This window comes from Erithacus rubecula, assembly GCF_903797595.1.
Source record: "Erithacus rubecula genome assembly, chromosome: 1".
NCBI classification, from domain to species: domain Eukaryota; kingdom Metazoa; phylum Chordata; class Aves; order Passeriformes; family Muscicapidae; genus Erithacus; species Erithacus rubecula.
The window spans coordinates 78,142,792-78,161,120 of NC_136658.1; the positions used below are offsets into that span (position 1 = coordinate 78,142,792).

The window sequence follows — 18,329 nt, forward strand, 5'->3', positions numbered from 1 at the left end:
TTTAACATGAGCAGCTCTTAGATGTTTATGGATGTACTTAAATTAAGCAGAGTTCTCCAGAACTGCAAAACAAAGGGAACATTTCTGTGTCAGCCGAATTCCCATATGATCACTATCTCCATGGAAGGAGGGAAAGAGTTTTATTATTTTCTCCAAATATCTTTCTGTGGAAACTAAATAAGAATGGTTTAGCAGACTGGAAATGCTGTGAAGATTTCCAGTTCAGAGCAAACTCCTGAAATTTATTACAAATACCAAAGGCCAAAAGGGGATGAACTGTACTTCAGAAGTAGAAGGAAAGAATCTCCCCCAAAAAACCCCACAGTCAACGTGTTATCTAGGCAAATTAATATCCCTACTCCCAGAAAGAGATATATTTTTTTAAGGGAGGGAAAAGGGCTGCTACTTTGAGTTAGAGGGATACTTCAGAATTCAGGGCTTAATTGCACTTTAGCCATGGAAGCTTAAGTGTTGCTTGTTTTAAATATTTCAGACCTTCCTTCCTTGAAAGTTCACATTTTCATAATGCCATCTAGTAATGCCTCATAAAGTAAGTGAGAACCAGCTGAGGTAGAAGCCCAGATTGCAAACACTGAGATTAAGATGATTAAAACACAGACACAGAAAAAAAAAAAAAAAGAAAAAAAAAAACCATCATAAGGCATCTTCTGATCCCAAACAAAACAACACTGATCCTTCTGTCTCACTTCCCGGTTTGCTAATCGACAGTAACTGGGGGAAAACATCCAAGGAAGTTTATTCCTGCACGTTGGATGCTGCCCTCTGGGCAAAGGCCTGGCACCTTCCCTCAGGTGCCACTTTCCTGGAGCTGTGTCAGACACTTGAAGTAAACAAGGAAAGCCTTGGGGAGAGGCCAGGGCAGGGCTGGTGCTGGCTCTGCACCTGCCTCGGAGCCGGCACCTCTCCCGCTCCCTGTCCTGTGCACCCAGGCTGGGACGCTTTTCCTGGCAGCTTGTAGCCTTAGCTCTGCAGGAAGGGGGCTTTCCTGCCCTGCTGGGTTTGCTCTGCACCTAGGAGGCTGGCTCTGTATTTCTGCAGGGCTGCTGGAATAAAAGCTTGAAAATAGCAAGTAGCAGTGGAGCATATGGCAATCATCCATCGCGTTTACCCTCCAGGTCTGGCGATGTTGAAAGTTCACTGTGTTACCAAGGAGTTCCTCCAGTGTCACAGGTCCTTGCTCTGATAAATTAGTGTCTAATCCTAAAGGTGGCTCATTGGTTTTCAGTATTAGGCCCTTAATCTCCTTCCCTAGCTCAGGAATCTTCTCACCCTGCACCCAGAGAGATCATCAGTCATTCCTTGGCCCAGAGTTACCAAACAACATCCAATTTTTTAGTAAAGATGTCAAAGTGTCTGTCTAAACATCTTCTGGTTTTGGCCTGAAACTGATACGGGTTGAAAGTCTTCAGCTCTTCCCTAAATCCTGACAGCTGGCTAACAACAAATAAAAAACAGCCCAGTGATTTACTGTGTCGATCCCACATTGTTGTGCTCTGTGTTTCTTTAAGAAAGGTGCGAGTATATGTGTAAGAGTCTTGAAATACAGTGGTTGCCATGGCAATTATCTGTGTTTAGAGAGTGGAGGGGAGTAAAGTTCCATGTAAGTGGTCAGAGTAGAGTGCAAGTTAAACATGCCTCTTTGCAGGTCTAAATTATGTACTTTTCTCTCCCTGCCCCATCCCCCCTCCAAATATTTGTGAAAATATGCATAGATTGTCTGATGAGCTCCAAACCATTCTTGCAACAATGCCAGATTTTTTTTCTCCCCCTCAATATTCCCACTTGCCTGTAAATCCTGTGAGAATAAAGCATAAGGCTGCAGAATTGTCCACACTCCCATCCAGGAGTTTCCTTATCTGGTTCATTTCTCCTTAATGGGACTGAGTGCATTACTCTGGCAAAACTAACAGATCAAACATATAGGTATAACTAAATGGCTGTAAATTTCATTGGAAGGGAATGTTATATAAGTATAAATCATCAGGGCAAATATCCCTTAGCATTTATGTGCTTTGCAATTTCTAATTACTCCATGGATTTGTTGCTTTAGAACAAATATGCATTGTGCCTGGAGCTGGAACATCTATTCTCCATAAATCTTTGTCCTCGTGTTCTCTCTTATTTTCATTTATCAACTGAGATTTTTCCCCATTTCCTCACACATGTGATAAGGATATGATTCCCAGCCTCCATGTGCATGCATACAGCTTGTGTAGTTATTTGCCAGGGGTTCCACACTCTGGGTTAGCTCTAAGACCCTTTGCAGGGCTCTTTAACTTTCACAAAGGAATATTCTAATGCTTAAGGACAGTGATCACAACAGAAACTGTGCAGGTGATAGTTGCTTGCTCTGATCTCACAGGGAGAGTGTTCACCTCAGACTCCACAAAATGAGTGGTGATTTTCAAAGTAATCACGGGTGAGGCTCCATTCTGGCCACCTCCTGAATGCCACTTCTCCCAGAAATGGTCTTTGACAGCAACAAAACTAGAATATGTACCTTGCAGTAGGCAGGTAAGGAGCAATGGTTGCATTAGGAATGAGCCACTGCTTAATGCTGACTTAGAATTCACATACAGCACTGATGTGCTCCTCTTGAATATAGAGGGAATTCAGCAAAGGAATTGACACCATGACAGTTTGACACAGCTGCTCTTTAAAACATGTTGCTAGGGGCTTCTTTAAATATTAATGGGTAGATTGCAAGATGGAAATATGATTAGGTACTTTAGAAACACTGGATCCTGAGGCTCTGCTGATTTTCAAGCAGCTGTTAGTAAAGGAGCCATGGATTCCAGCAGCTGTGATCTAAGGAAAGGAAACTCTATTTACTCCCAGATCCAGAAGGGCCATGTTGGATAACACTGAGGACACTTCATCTTTCACTTTCCATCTTTCACCAGTGTTTTAAAAGTTGGAATAATCTTCCTCTGCAAAAGAAAGGTGGGTAATTTTATAATTATTTTTAAGAGCTGTCAGGTCTAAGCTTTACAAAAGAATCAGAAATTATTTGGTCCTTGTCTCACTGTGTTTAACCCAGTTTTGCATGAGCAATTAGTGACACTAATAATGCAGTTGATGAAGGAAGAAAAACCAAATATTACCAAAGTATGATCACAGTTACAAGGTGTGAGATCAGCATGATGCCTCCATGGCAAGAGATTTGATATCCCTCTCTGGTGGGCACCATGGGAAGGGAGGCATTTTGGGAGGCAAGGCAAAGGTGGTGAACAGTTGGAGAACAAATGAGGGAAAGGTCTTTCATGATTATGGGTGCACTACTATTAGAGGAGTAAATATGCTGTACTGGTAAATTGTGTTCTTTGCCACTGTGTCAGGGCTTGTATTTCCAGAGCCTGGAGAAAGGCAGATCACAAGCATCACAGCAACTACTTCTCAAAGAAAGCAGTAAGAACTCCTCTCTGAGCTGAGCTGATCCAGAAATACAGTCTATCAATCAAAAGGCTCTCCTAAAAACACCACCTCACAGAAAACCCTTTTTACAGCTAGGCAATGCACTGTCTTCCCTACTGTCTGATTTACTGCCCAGCTATTGCTCTTCAGATGACTCTCTTTATATATCTAGCTGATTCAGTGAGCATGGGAGCATGATGCAGACTCACAGGGCAGTGTGATGAAGCTGGGTGGCATTGCTCAGATTATCTCAGAGTGTTAGTTGCTTCTCAGGGTCAACAAAGACCCTGCCCCATAGGTCCTGCTGCCTAATGGTTCTATAATTACAGCAACCTTTGTGAAAGCTTAGCAATAAATAACATTTTCCATGAGGCTAATACTGTTTCAAGGAACAGTGACTTGCATGTGCAGGGTATGACTGCTTTCTCCATCAGCTGAAACTACATCATCTCCTCCACCTTGTCCCTGTAGCCAAGCAGCCATAAGCTACTCTGTGTTTAACCCCCTCTCTGAGGACATGGATTAAATCTGCATTGTTCTGCTCATGTATATGCGCAGGATCTGAAAATACTCAAACACAAAGGTGCAAGAGCATAAGATGAGTAGAAATAGACAGGGGCAGAGAATAAAACTGTAAAAGTGTCCTGATTTATCAGGCAGTGTCCCCACTGTCTGGGGGTGCCTTAGGTTACCGGGTAGGTTTGAATGAGGCAGGTGAAGAATGCAGAAGGTATCTGGGAGAGGGGAAAGTCCATCTCACCTCCAAAGTATTCTGCACATTGCTGCAGTTCAGTGAAAACATGCATGGCTAACACTCCTCTTAGACTCAGGAAGGAAGGTTTATGAAACCCTCAGTGACCATGTTAGCACCAGGATGTGTGGCCTGGCCTCCTCCACCACGTGCCACCCAGGAATCCTACCCTGCCACGCTTCCCAGGACTGTGGGTCAGTTTTAACTCTAGTTTACCTTTGCACTTTCACAGTACACCCAGGCCAGGGATCAGCCCTGCTGTGGGTTCTGTGCTGGCATTTAAAGCCCTGCTGGATAGACCCTGCAGGGTCACTGCTCATGGGGGAGCATTAACAACATGACTTACAGACATTTCAGCCTTCCCTACCACACCAGACATGAAACTATGCACAGCCTGAATTTTGGGCCATTTACTGCTCTTTCACAGACCTCAATATTGTTTTAGCTTTATGGAAAGTATTAGCTGTTACAAAATAACCTGTAGATAACATCATGACATAAGGAATCTCATATTATTTCAGTAACTATCAGTTTTGTGAAGTCATGAGCATTTTGGCCCAATCTTGAAAAATACCTACAATGTGTTCTGCAAACATTTGCAGCCTTGCACAATAGCTTCTCTCTTTTTTTCCAGGACTCTTTGCATGCCTCCAAAGAGGTTTGCCGGATTGGGCCCCAGACACTTGGGTACTCTAGCTCATTCACATGCTATAATGAGGTAGTTTGTATTAGATTTTCAATTTAGTTGTAGAGCTTGGTCCATCTCAGCAAACTTTCTTCATGAGGTAGGAAATATAACGCTGGTAGCATTACAATACCATAACCAAGAAACATGGACTTCCAGCATTTCAGTCTACTTTAAAAAAGAAGTAGTGTCTGTCATTTGTAAATTTTAAAATAAGTGAAGTGCATGGAGGAAGGTATTAAAGAGAAAACACCTTAAAAACAAGTGGGGAAACTCAGTCTTTTTCATTCTGTGAAGAGTGTGACAGCATATGGTAGATAGTGGGTGGTTGTTCTAAACATAACATGTATGTGTCCAACCTAAAATGTTTTATTGGTTCCTACTTATGAAAGCAGCAGCTAAAAATGACTGATGACTGTTCTTTCTATATCAGCAGCGTGTAAAGGCCCAAGGAAAAGAAAAAACAGTCTTTAAACTCATAAACATCTTTAAACAGCCATCAAACTCTGTTTAACATATTGTTTTTCCCAAGTTTAATGTTTCCTCTTTGTGAACCCATAAGACTACAGTATTTTCAAATATAACTATTGTTTTCAGAGAATCCTAAAGTATGTCCAGAAAAAAAAGGGGAATAATCTTCCCTTTTCCCACAGTTGCTGTAGCTCTCATCCCAATATCCTTTGAGAGTACAGGTATCTAGGATTACATACTCATGTTAGCATAATACCAGAGAAAATACAAGTCACAACTACAAGCCTCTCAGATCTGTAGGAGAAAACAGTTTTATCCCCATCTTCATTGCAACTGAGTACATGATAAACGTGAAAGCTGAGCAAAAGGGAGCAAAACCTCCCCATTGTCCCCTCCTTTTTTCCCTCTGAGAGTTATTATGACAGAAGGAACTGAGGCTGAAAGTGGGGAATCTTGCACTGTGCTCAAGTAAATCCAGCTTGTTACTAACCTGTCCTCCTGTGGCAGCGACTCCTGCGTCTGAGGCCAGCTGCCAAGCATGCTCCCTCTTCCTCCCACACAAGTTTCATCCTTGTGGTCAGCTGTTTCTTGGAAGCTGGGCAGCATAATTGATATTACAACTACCAGGCTGTGCGCAGAGTGAGCTTACACAACTTTGTGAACATGCTTTTCTTGCCCTCCCCACCCACCTTTCTCTAAAGCTATGCATTTGTTGGTAAAAACAGGACTCAGGTCAGTTACATGGGTGGAGCTCAGGTGCTTCTGCAGATGTGTGTCCTAATCCCTCTCCAGAGATCAGGCTGCACCCAGGTGACCATGCCTTTGAGTGACCTCAGTGCAATGGCACAAGGAGCCCTGTCCTTGGCCCTGCACCAGCAGCAGCATGGCATTACTGCCTGTGAGCAGCCTCTCAGCTCAGAATGTCTGCATCCAGCCAGCCTGCTGGGAAAGCAGGGAAGATAAATGTGCTGCACACATGCCCCAAAGCTGTCACTGCTCTGAATTTCATCTCCCATGTAGCTGAGTTCACCTGGTTACCTGGGGCTCAGAAAGCCAGGTCTGCCCAAAGTGCTGGCCGTGGAATAGATGAAGCACATTTTCTGAGTTTCTCCCAAAACAGCACAGCAAATTTGGGATGAACATGAGCTTTGGAACAAATTCAGAACTGTCTGGGGTTTGTGGCTGGATTTGTGGGTTGTTTTTTGGTTGGCTGGGCGGGTTTGGGGTTTCTGGTTGTGTTTTTATCAATATGACAGAATTCCAAGCTTTCCAATGGAAGGACTGCAGAGCTGTTGATCAGACATCACTCTCTGTAGGACTGCCCTGAGAGCTGCACCACAGGATTCTGTGGAAGAAATACTGCTTTGTGTTTGCACAGTCTTACCCCTGAGAAAGGAGAAAACTCTCCCAGCCTGCTGTAGAAATTACTTTTATCAGAATTAGAGCATGAGAAAATCATCTGTGTCCATCCTAACATGATTTGTCCAAATTTGGAAAAGGAAACCCTGCTGACACTCTGTGTTTTTTATTGGTTATTCTTCTGAGAACCTCAAATCTTCTTATTCATGACCTAACATCTCCAGCCCCACACATGGAATTTTTATTAAAACTTTTTTTTTTAATTAAACACTGACCTGACAAAACCTTCAGATAGCTTGAATTTTATGAATTCTGTGCATTTTAATTTCATTATATATGATGCATATCACCTCAAATGCCTCTGCATGCTGCTTTAAGTGCCTGCAAGATTCTTGGCCCAAAAGATGGTAATCTATGTAACAAAAATCTCTTGGTGAAGGTATGCTGGTTATGGTGAGGGAAAAGCAAAAGAAAAACAGCCACAACAAAGACAAGTGTGGAAATTTGGTTGCAATAACGTGATGTGATCCGTGGTAATATACACATGTACCTTATGTACTTGAGGTTAGTTTTATATAGCACCTTTCAATTATTTTACTGATGACAAATATGTTTACACAGCTCTACAGAACTACTTGGGAAACTTTACATAGCATTGCAGTACACTGGGGAGATAAATCCTGAGTATACAGGGCCAGCATTATCCCTGCTCATTGCAGTAATTGGGAAATGAAGTCACTTAAAATGTAGAAGGAAACATCAGGCCACAGAACACCTCAAAATACTTAGGATAAAAAGAATGGTTTTCAAAGAGCTCATCTTCTTGGAAACTATTCCCAAGTTATAATATAATCAGTGATAGTTTAAAAAATCTTCTTCTAAAATTCACTATTAGGCCCTTGGTAGCTCAATTACGAAAACAAAGAGAATTCAGCTCACTCTATTATAATTCAGAGTGGTTAAGGACAAAATTTCCAGCAGTGTTTCAGAGATGGGGTTTTTGAGAGTATGTTCCTGGCAAAGAGTTTGCTCCAGTGCTCTTCCTTGGTGAGATTAAAGGAGTTCTTCTATATTAAAAGTTTTACATTTTGATGGATACTGAAATTAAAGTCATACTTTATTAAATCACTGGAATATAGTAAATGTAATCAAATATGGCTTAAATTAAATGGTTTGGAAGGCAAATCTGTGTAATCACTGTCAAACAACATTTCTTCAAAAGATAAATTGCTGTTTTAATATGCAGTTATATACATGTCTTATATGAATAGTCCAGTTTTGCTGTATTAAAAAACAAAAAAACCTATAGAAAATGTTCAGGTTGAAAATATTCTCTTTCTTTGCTTTTCAAGCATCCTTCTCTCAGTAGTTCAAATACTAATTCAAACTGCATAAAACAGAGAAAAATCCCTGAACACCTGCAATCAGGGAAGAACTTCACAGGTAACATTTACTGGATGCCCTTAACACAGCACAACTACATATTTTCATTAGAAAAGGTGATCAATCAGCTAAAATTGCCCAACTGAGTGAATGGAGTCAGCTTCTCTTGAACCAAGAAAAGTGGATAAGGTCTGACATAGATGTTTGTTTTCTTTTAATAGGTTTCTCCAGGATCTAACCATTATTTATTTAGAGGGGGAGTACTGACACAGATACAATGAGAAAAAAATCATTTAATAGTTTTATTTAATGGACTCTATCAATAACCCTGGGAGAAACAAATTAATACAACTAGTGATAAAAAACCATGGACAGAATCACAGCCTTAATGATTATTTAATGATAAACTGCACAAAGAAAACGTAGTATTTCTTCTGCCTGGTTTCTGCTGAGGAACCTGCTGTAGTGCCGTAGAGGGGATGAGATGGGCAGAGAACAGGCTCATGGAATGCAGTAGGTTATGCAAGTCAAGGAAGCTGCAGACCCAAGGAAGACAAGGAGTGGAGATTTTCCATGCCACCAATGCCTTCAGCCCAGGAAGGAAGAACACATAAATGACATTCAGTGCTGACAGGTGCTGGGAGGCATTTCACACGGGTAGGGGACACTTTCACCTTAAATGGGCAGGGACCACTTGGAAGGTCTTGCCTTCAGCTGTGAGAAACATGGACACCAGGATTTATTGTGGCAGGATCAGTGGGTCAGCACTTCCAGTGTATGGGTAACTGCTGACCTGGGGATGTGTTAGCTCCTGCTTGAGCTTCTTCTATTCTTTCTTTCTCCTGCTTGTATTCTTCTTGTGAGAGGCTTTGTCTATCACAGCATCAATTCTCCCTCTCTTCTTAGCAGCCAGTTGGGTGGAAGAGCTCTCAGACATAACTGACGGGCACTTAGAGGAGTGTTTGTGTCAGTATTTCCCAAGCCCTCTCCTTTATCAGGTACTCAGAGTTATTTAAGCACATGCTTAAATATTTTACTGGATCCAGGCCCATTCTCACACACATAGACCAGACAGGGACAACTAGAAGTGGTCAAGAAATGATGGGACAGTGCTCACCAGGAAAGCATGTGAGTTGCTGTTAAACAGGCGATAAATTGCAAGAATTCAAAAAACACCAGTGCCATAATCCAGCTGTTAAGTGACCATGTTCCCAGTGTGCACACATTTCCAAGAAAAATTAAAATATGGACATGAGGCAAGCAGTTGCCTAGTGGACTGCTGAGTGCACGGGATTTATGTCTGAGTAGTTAGTATTATATTACACTCACAAAGTAGTTTCCAAATATCAGCAGCTGTGTCTTGTATCCATTATTTCCCTTCTCCCCCAAATATAAACCTTCCTCACCTTTTTAATTAGAAAAGCTGTTTGTTGACTATGACATGGAAACATTTTACATGTTGTTGTCCAAAAATGCCTTTATTAAATAAGCAGGAAAATATGTTTGGTGGTAAATAGCAGTGACCTTTAAAACAATGTCAAGCCCACACACCCCATGATTTGTGCGTAGGTATGCGCTCCTTTAAGTCGCTGTATGTTACCAGTAATGTGACATAGAAAGCTGCTATGGAAAGTATCTTTGGTTAAAGAGCTGTAGGGTAAATAAATAAATAAAAACAAAAGTGCATAGCCAGCTTACCTAGTAAACTGCTAAATTCAAACCTGCTCATGAGAGGACTGACTTTATGTTCACATCGAGATGTATAAAAATCAATTTTCTTTTCATCATGGAAAATATTTACAGCAGTTATCTGAGGTCAAGACATCTCTTATTTTCTTGGCTGACTCATCCATCACTTGTGCAGCAGCTTTCTCATGCATAACAGAGGAGGACTGGTGTCACGCAAGGGGACTAGTGGCCCTGAGAAATGCAGGAAGAGAGGCTGATTTCACCTGTGTAAAATAATGTCATTTTTCAGAAAACCTCTACAGAAGAAGACCCGATTAGGCTAGAGTGCACCCTAGCCTTCCCCCAGGCCATTCCAGTGAAATGTAGAGGTTGTGTGGTGTTATTCCAGGAAACAACAAAGATTTTTTATTATTTTGTTGGGGCCATTTGTTTCAGTTTCTTTTTGTATTTAGTGAGGAGGGAGAAGAGACAGAGAAGGAAGAGCTGGAGAAGTTGACTTTAGGGCAAAACACCTACTTTGAATGGTAAATTATTTGAAAAATATTGTGAACTTTTTCTAATAAACCTCAGCAAGCTGCTTTAATACAGATGCAAATCAAACAGGGCAAGAGACCCTGAATCTCATGTCCCACATTTAACAGAGCCTTTTATAAGGAAGGGAGTGCCAGGGTGTGCAGGTGTGCACGGACAGACTTCAAGCTCGTCGTGAGCATGACGCAACAGCCAAATGTTTTACAGGACACTTGTGCCATGGGAACTGCACAGCCAGGGCAAGGGTTGGGAGGAAGAGCCAGCAAGGGATAAATAAACACATGTTTGTAAATGGGAGAAATCTGTGCAGAGAGGACCAGCAGTACTTGCTTACAAGGGACGGACCACAGAGTGGTGCAGGTGTGTAAAGGAGGACTTCACAAGAACTTACCCACAGACTTGGTAGAGAATTTTTCAACTGAGCAATTCTTTACTGAAAAACAGTAATTCAAGAAAATCATCATTTTCCACAGAAACTTGCCTGTTCTGATTAAAGTTTACTCAGGAGCAGGTTCTGAAGGACTAGATGAAGCCTAAGGACAGAGAAAGGGAAAGAGCCCTTGCAACATGTTGGTATTCAAAATATCCAGAAATAAAAGGTTTTGGCTCAGTCTAAATCAGAAGTCTGAGCATGAGTTTTTCTCCTCTTGAGTGAGTCCAGTGACAAGTATGAGATCCAGGAAAGCTCTTTTTTGGTGCTTTTCCCAAGAAAAGCACCAATATATCTTGATGAAATGTCAAACTGGAACTTTTTTTTAAATCTCAGAGCTTCACAGGATAAGAAGATAATTTCTCAGCAAAGATATCCAATCTCTGGTAGTTTTCTTTTCATGCTGCAGTATAAGCATCTCTGACCACACACCAAAAGCCACAAACAGCCATTCCCATGGGAGAGTGTGCTAGCTGGGGGCATGCAGACCTTCCTGAGGTGGGTGTCCCCAGGCACCCACTATCCTCCAGATGCACTCATAGTGGCAGAAAATTTTCTGACAGCTTTACTTGGGCAGCTTTGAATGGCTGCAGGTCATAAGAGGCCAGGAGGAAAGAGCTGTAGGCTGAATTTCAGCAGAGGGGGCAGGGGATCTGCTTGTACTAACTCTGAGACAATGCAAAAGACCCCAAGTTTCCCAAACTAAGAAGGAAGTTTGGAGGGGTGGTGTCTTGGTTCAACAAATTCCCTGCATTTTGAACTGCCTCTATCTCTTGGTGAGCATCATGAACTACACTCAGATGCAGATGACAACACTCAGATGCAGATGACATGAGCAGAAATGAGACACATGCATGTGTTGTGCCTATCTCCTCCTGCTGAACATCTGCTCCAGTGGGAAACACCAGCTCAGGAAGGAGCAGAGAGGTAGAAGCAAAGTCCAGGAGTAAAGTCCCTATACCCTTCAATGCACAGCTCATGGGAAATGCAGCAACAATCCAGGAGTAAATATTGGACCCTGACTTCCTCCACAGCACAAGCTGTGAACAGTGACACATGGAGGACAGCTCATCCTCCTGTGTCTGTGAGGCTGTTATTCCTTCAGTTACCTGAAATGAGTTTAAGCCCTCCCATGGTCAGATCATCATGGCCTTCAGTTGATAAATAAAAAAGGTAGAGAGAAATTTGGAATGCTGAAAGCAAGTGAACTGAAATTATTCATTTTCTCCCCACCCAGACATTTTTTTATTCAACGTGTTTCTTGTCTCAGTCACACCAGATATCCTGGACAATCCAGTCATGTCCCAACATGACCTCTGTTGCCACTGTTCAGGACTTTGCTTCTTCTGAATCACACCCTGCCACCAGCACCTACTTCCAAACACTCCTGTCTTGGTCACTCTTTTCAAGCTCCATTTCCCAGCAGAACAGCCCACCCCAACCACTGAATGCCATTCTTTCCTTCTTGAAAAACAGCCTCCTCTGCAAGTACTTCCTGTCTTAGTTTCTTCTCTGTTGCTGCCTCCTCACCTGAATTTTTTGCCTGTTTCGCCTCTGCCTGTGCTCAATAATACATTCTACTGAGAACAAGACCTTATTTTATTTGCTTTGTAAAATGTCCACATACATGGATGGAGATGTATAAATAATTAATACACACCTTAATCTAAAGATTATGAAGAAGAAGGTGGTGATTGCTGCAGAAAGATTAATGTGAAAAAAATTACCAGACTGTAATTTTCTCTGGCGACCTATGAAAGAATTAACCCAAAGGAGGCCCTCTTAAGTACTTTTGCAGATAGCCCAATGAATTCCAGGTATGGCTCTGCTTTGCATTCGTCATTTTCCTTTCTTTCAAGACATATCTGCCTATCTTACATGAACACATACATATTCTTGCCCTTCCTTCCATGCCATTTCATGCTGCAGCAAGTGAAAAATAGCATAATTCTTTTCACAGTGTAGGCAGGGTAGAGAAAGGACTCTTGCAGAGTTCCATAGTCCAGCTCAGCTTGGACCTGCTGGACACTTAGGAGACTTGAGGAGCCTCAGGTGGGTGAGAGCTGTGTAGGTATCAGAGAGCAAAGACATTTTTCTCACCAACCATCAAAAGCCCCAAGAGCTCCCAGCATGACTCTTCAGAGACCACAGACAGCAGCAGAAATCTCAGCCTTGCTTTTTTTCCTGGGCTGAACCCAGTGTTTCTTTTGTAAACCTTCCACTTTCTTTGTCCTTTCCTCCAAAAAGGTGCAAGAGCAGAGGCTGGCTGGGCTGAGGGGAATGAGGGAGGGGACACAGAAAGGAAGCACCTGTGGCTGGGGCTGTCAAATCCAGCCAGTCCAACACAGCTGGGAGGGGAAAGGTCTCTTGTCACCCTTCAGTCTTTCTAGCAGTGCCTTATAGGGAAAAAGTAACTTTATGATGGCTGGAGCTTTTTGATGCCAAAGAAGAATGAAGGAAAGTTACTTAAAAGCCAAGATCAGGCCTGCACCAGACATCATGGCAAGAGCAGCTGAGAAGAGCTTGTGTACCTTCCACCCATGGTAATACCTTCCCACTGAGCAGGACAGAAGTCTTCTGTGCCCTCAGGGCTGGCAAAAGAGCACATAGAAGCCCAGGATGGGATGTCAGTAAGGACTGTGGTGTGGGAACTTGGGGAGAGGGTACACAGATGGATCAGGTCCCTCAGTGAAAGGCAGTTGTGCCTTGTCGCATGACCATGACAAAAGGCAGAGGAAAGGTAAAGCTGGCACAGAGAAGGGCCAAGTCTGAAAGCCTTCCAGGCAGCCCAGCAAGCCTTTGCTCCCCTTTCCCTCATGAGCACATCACTGCCAGTTCTTGCTTTCCTTCTGTTCATGCCAGTTTAAGTCTGGGGTAATCATCAAACATGAAACTAGATACAATCAGGGAGCACAAGGAACAATGCAAAGCTCTGGGGGCTGCTTCCACAAATCTGCCCTTTTGCTACCCTCACACTGATATTCCTGTGAACTCTTATTTAACTAGGTGTCTAGTAACTCACCCATTCTATTCTAGCCCATTTGAAGGTCTCATTGCTCCAATGTCACAACTTGCTGTTTTTCTTTAACAGGATTTTGGTCTTCCTTTCAGATCTTTCTAGAACTTTCTTCCAATGTCACAAAATCACCTTCAATATTTCAAATGCAATAAATCACCTAAGCCTGCTGACTCCACTTTTTGCAAAAGACATTCAACTTCTTTTGACTGAAGTGGGAGCTGAGGATATTCAGTGCTTTGCAAGATCAAACCTTAAAAGCAGGCTTAATGGTAGCCTCCAAAGCTCAGCTTTCTCCTTTGGTTTACATCAAGTGATGATTACCATTTGTTCTCTTTTCTATAAATTTTCAAATCTTCACCAAAGATACTGATTTCTTTGCTGGTGTAATCTACCCCGTTCCATTTATCAACCTATTAAGAAAAGATTGGTACAGTAATTTCTTATATGGATTAGGTGTTTCAGATAATTCCCAGATACCGCTTTTCTATGTTGCTGATTTCTGTGCTCACCTGCAAGCTTGCCTTGATCCTTTTCTCTGCTTGGCTCCCTCACATAAAAAGGGAGACTCCATTGCCCCAACGCACATTCCTCAGTAACAGTTTACATTAACATCTCTCTGCTTATCCTGTAATTGCAGTGTGTGTACTCTGGTCCCTCATATCCACGTTTGTGAGAGTAGAGGGATCTTGTGTGTACCTGTTTTATCTATCACAGCACCGTAGAGGGATCTTGTGTGTACCTCTTTTATCTATCACAGCACCAAGAAAACACAGGCACTTTGAAGTACATATTTGGAAAATGCACAACCAAGCTGTTCATAAATAATCACTTCAACCATGGGTGAAAAAAGCTACCTCAGTCTTGAGAAATGTTTGGTGAACGGGGCATTCTGTGTTACTGCTTTTCAAGATCCAGAAGACAGATGAGGCTGTGAAGATTGTTCTTATGTATAATTTTTGGCCTTTTGGTTTACAATCAATGCCAGTGTTTGGGATACAAAAGAGTCACCAGCAGTAAATAACGGTTTCTGATCACACAATTAAGTTCTCATGACTACATAATAACTGAACCGTGTTGCAGTTTCAATTAACGTGATGGTCTCTGTCTCCCGTCCAAATGCGTTGTCTAAGTCGTGGTGCATTAAGTTAACTAAATTGAATAAATAGATAATGGCGTTAAATAACTGCTAGGGCGAATAAAATGTCTTTTAAATTAAACGAGAGGATCAATGCTCCCTATGTGCTTGGTTATACTGTGCACTGTAGCATGCTAATAGAACAGTTTAGGATAGAAAGGTTCAACCCTGCAATGTGCTACATGTTCTGGATGTTCTCCAGACAAACCCTAAGTGCAGTCTTGAATTCAACTTAATTAATAGGCTCCCAAAAAAATACAGCTATGTGTGAGCTCTTGGAGACGAGGACCATGGTTCCCATGATTTTACAGGGTGCAGATCTTGACAAGGAGAATTTCAATATTGCAACAATAAGCCCCTCGGGCTAACATCATCTGGAGCCATGGAGTGGGAGAGAGGGAGGGACCTGCTCCCAGGAACAGCCTGTGTGCAGAGGCTGCTGTAGAAGTCAGTATTTCGGGATCAGATCAAAAGGGATTTAAGCTATAGCAGAAAAACAGATGGGGAGTTGGTGAGGTGGAAAGAGAGAGAGTGCAATTAATCCAGACAGCTGGCATGGCAAAGAGGCAGGCCTGACCACCAGCAGTGGGAGGGAGCGTGGGGAGAGCCAAGGGGTGGCTGCGTGGGATGTGCTGGGCAGCACTGATGAGCCTGCATGGATGTGAAAGGCACAGGCACAAGAGGCTTTAGAGTGTGATTTTTAGAGTAGGAAACGAAATTGCTAAAGCTTATACTAATTCTGAAGACCTTGTTTTGTTGGAGGTAGGAACCTCAGATCCCAGTGAACCCCTGAACTAATATGGGGACCTCTGCTTGTGGGAGCAGCAAGGGACCAGGCAGCATCTGCAGCAGCCTGGCTGAGGGGCTCTGGAAGAGTGCCCAGGAGGAGCTGGATTCAGGGAAGAATGAAGTGTTCAGCATTCAAACAAGTGATGGTCAGACCATACATTAAAGATAAGGAGCTGAGTCTGCAGACAGGCAGCTTGATTTTTAGAAAACAAGGATCAGCCAAAGCATCTTCCTGTGACTGCCATGCAGTGCCTTGCACAAGGGCCACCAATGCAGCAACAGGGACAGGCAAGCAGAAGTCATCTTAAAGTCCATGACTGACATGGGGATTCAAAACACTGTGAGAAAAATCATATGCAAGAAACACTCTGCCCACAGGGAGCTGCCTGGTATACCAGGAAGCCTGTAGGCTTCTCTGGCCTTCTTGGGATAAGCTTTTCCTCCTGACACACAGAGTTTACACAGTGGGGTTTGAGCCATCACTTTCATAAAAGCAGATGGGGCCCAGCTGACTATGGAGAAAACCTTGAAAACTCTAAATCAAAACCTTCAGAATCCCAGACTAAAAAATGACAATATTTACTTGTTTGATGATGTTATGGTGCTTGTGGTGGCTTGGGAGTGTGGGGGACAGGCAGCACAGCAGCAGCAGACTGGAGGCTGAACCAAAACCTCCTACACCAGGCATGTGGGCAGCACAGCTACACTTCAGGGATTGTGGCTGGTGATCTGTACACAACATAAGCCTGCAAAGCAGTTCCTGTCTTTGACTGTACAACAGAACAAGCTCTGATTAATCACATTTTAGTGGGTGGAATGACAGTTTCCACTATTTGGTAAATATTAACTTCAATTAGCACAGGCTTAAATTTTTTTTTTTCCCTCTCCTTTTAATCAGGAATGCATGTGCTATACAGTTAGGCTACACTCAATACCAAGGGCTCTGCACAGTGGACCAGGCTTTCTGAATATCTATGAATTGCTTTTGAAGGGGACCCTGTGATGTGCAGAGTTGCAGTGGTGGAGACCAGATTCACTGATCTTAGAGGTCCCCTCCAGACTGTCTATTCCTTTCTCCCTCCATACAGCTGCATTTTAGGGTATTTTATTTCTGAATACAAACTCGAAATGAGCTTTTGTTCAACAGTTAAAAACTGCTGGAAAATGTATGAAACCACAGTCTGTGATCTAATTTGTGAACAGGACTTCAAAACATACACATTCCATCATCTGATTATGTAGCCTACTCCAGTCCTTCAGAGGTAGCAGCAGAGCACTATGACACATTAGAACACATAAGAACAAATAAGAACACATAAGAACATTAAAAGGTATCTTTATGCCTAGTAAAAGGGTATGCCAAAGCTGGGGAGAATTGGGAGACAACAGAACTGTGAGGATGCTGTTAAGCAGGACTTCACCTCTCTAGTTCCTATTGCAGCAATGCTATAATTCTTGTTAGCTCAAAAACTTCAGCAAAATCAAACCAAACTACCTCTTCAAGTTTCTGGTTTAATGAGATTGCTTTTGATGAAACTCTCTAGAATTTCAAAATCCAAACTCAGTTAATGACATTCTACTTACAAGTTTTACCAGCTGAAACTCACCATAAAAATAAAAATGTTTGCTTATATGTTAGTTTAGCATTCTACAGTAAAAAATATTTTTTGGAAATAAATTAAGCAAAACAAACTCTGTGAGTCTAAATTGTTAATGGTTTGTGCCAGTAGTATTGCTGAAAGCAGTATAATTAATCCAATTTTCACCAGTTGCATGGCGTGAAGTAAAATGTATTCTAAGCTGTTAAATCCTTTTTAGTAGTATAAAAATCAAACTTAAGCAAATTTTCTTTTGTGCCACCTCAGTGTAGAAATGTTCGCTTTAAATTAAAGCAGTGAAACTCAACATTGAAGGAGTTTTGATGTGCAACTTAATTCTAATAAATTTTAATGGCTGTTACTTTTCATACATAGCATGTGGAACTCGTTAATTAAAAGTTACTTCCTTGTGTTGGGTCTTGATCATGTTCCAGCATCTTATACTTAATGTTCTATTAAAATCACTCTTTGACAGCCCAAGCCTGGGAGGCACTGAATGTCGTCAGCTCCCTGTGAACTTTTTAGGTTGCTTTGCACTTTGGAGGTTTTAAGTGGTTTAAAAGTCAGACTGGATTGTTGTGATCATCCTTATTGGATGAACACCTACTCCCTGGCTCTGCACCTTCCCAGAGGGCTCAAGTCCAGGGCTCACCAAATTACATTTTGGGTAGTTAGGAGCAGACACACAGTACACACGTTAGTCACGCTTACCTGATGGCTCACTGGTTTTGCTCTGGTAACACCAAGAAAGAAATGCAGTTACTGAAATAAGACCTCAGAGCTTTGGAAAATTAAGCTATTGTTTTATTGCCTATAGGGAAGTTTTTTGGGTAAAACAGGTTACAGGTGACAGAAAACTGTGGTTCTCTTACCTTTCTCCACTGGTCACTTGATATATATATATATATATATATATATATCCTATGGCTCCTGCAGTAGCTTATTTGCATCTGCTCTTTGCCCTTGTGTAGACCCCTAAAGGCTGCTCCTCCTCTGCAGACAGAGGCTCTCTGGTCAGAAGGCCCTGTCCTTGGCAATTCAGGTTTAAGGGCTG

The 18,329-nt window shown here is 42.2% G+C and overlaps 1 long non-coding RNA gene across 3 annotated transcripts; it reads right to left on the bottom strand.

Moving 5' to 3' along the window:
- Positions 1 to 1,002: 1,002 nt before the first annotated feature.
- LOC306805959 lies at positions 1,003 to 5,982 on the bottom strand. Of its 3 annotated transcripts, XR_013775345.1 has the most exons (4): positions 5,833 to 5,982; positions 2,922 to 2,951; positions 2,749 to 2,829; positions 1,003 to 1,291 (listed from the first exon to the last, which is right to left on the bottom strand). It is a non-coding gene; the product is annotated as an uncharacterized lncRNA (long non-coding RNA). The 3 variants fall into 3 exon arrangements; XR_013775344.1 differs by lacking the exon at positions 2,922 to 2,951; XR_013775346.1 differs by having other exon boundaries at positions 2,749 to 2,951.
- Between the last annotated feature and the right edge of the window lie 12,347 nt (positions 5,983 to 18,329).